The sequence below is a fragment of the Arachis ipaensis genome, chromosome B01, assembly GCF_000816755.2.
Source record: "Arachis ipaensis cultivar K30076 chromosome B01, Araip1.1, whole genome shotgun sequence".
NCBI classification, from domain to species: domain Eukaryota; kingdom Viridiplantae; phylum Streptophyta; class Magnoliopsida; order Fabales; family Fabaceae; genus Arachis; species Arachis ipaensis.
This window is the reverse complement of record NC_029785.2, coordinates 133,493,414-133,494,381: the sequence shown is the minus strand read 5'-3', so window position 1 is coordinate 133,494,381 and position 968 is coordinate 133,493,414.

Sequence of the window (968 nt, the reverse complement as noted above, 5' to 3'; positions counted from 1 at the left end):
AGATATTTTTATAGTTTTTATTAATTAAAAATTTATTTATCTTTAAAATAAAAAGTTAGAATCGATTTATCATTTTTTTAAGGATAAAGTACTAAATTGGACCCCTGTGTTTGGACGTAATCATGTTTTGTCTCTTAAGGTTTTAAGTGTCTTATTTAAATCTAAAAAAGTTTTATTTAGCTTCAATGTAGTCCCACCGTGAGATCAAAGTTAAATAATTAACGAAATATCCTACATGACAGCAGTACAAGAACAAGGTAGATAATCTGGAGAATAAGTACAAGCTCCAGAGATACAAAATCAATCGTGGATGCATTAATACATTTATTTATTATTTTTCTTACAATTTAAATGAAATATTTTCTATAGAACTAAAGAGAATGATAAATAAATGTATTGATGCATCTACAGTTAATTTTGTACCTCTGAAACTTGTATTTATTCTCCAAATTATCGATCTTATTCTTATATTGCTATCATGTAGGACATTTCGTTAATTAATTAATTTTGACCTCACAGTGAAACTATATTAAAACTAAATAAAATTTTTTAGATTCAAATAGAACACTTTAAATCTTAAGAACTAAAATAAGATTATATCCAAACATAAAAAATTAATTTAATATTTTATTTTTTTTAATTAATTATGTTCAAATTATATATTTCAAAAGAACATTGAATTCAATATTATATTACTGCCACATTGACTTAGAATTTAGAATATATCTATCCATTGATTTTGTTACTAACTTTCAGGAGGCGGAGTACTGCTAAAGATCTATTGGATTACTAAATAAAAACATAAAATTATGATGTACTTTATTTTGTTTGTAATTATAATAAATGTTACACTATATATAATAAGAGCATCTAGAAAAGTTTTGTATGGAACACAATCTATTTCGGAAGCATTAAGAAAGCCAAAATTGATCAAAGACAATGGGTACAATAATAGAATAATAAGGGGG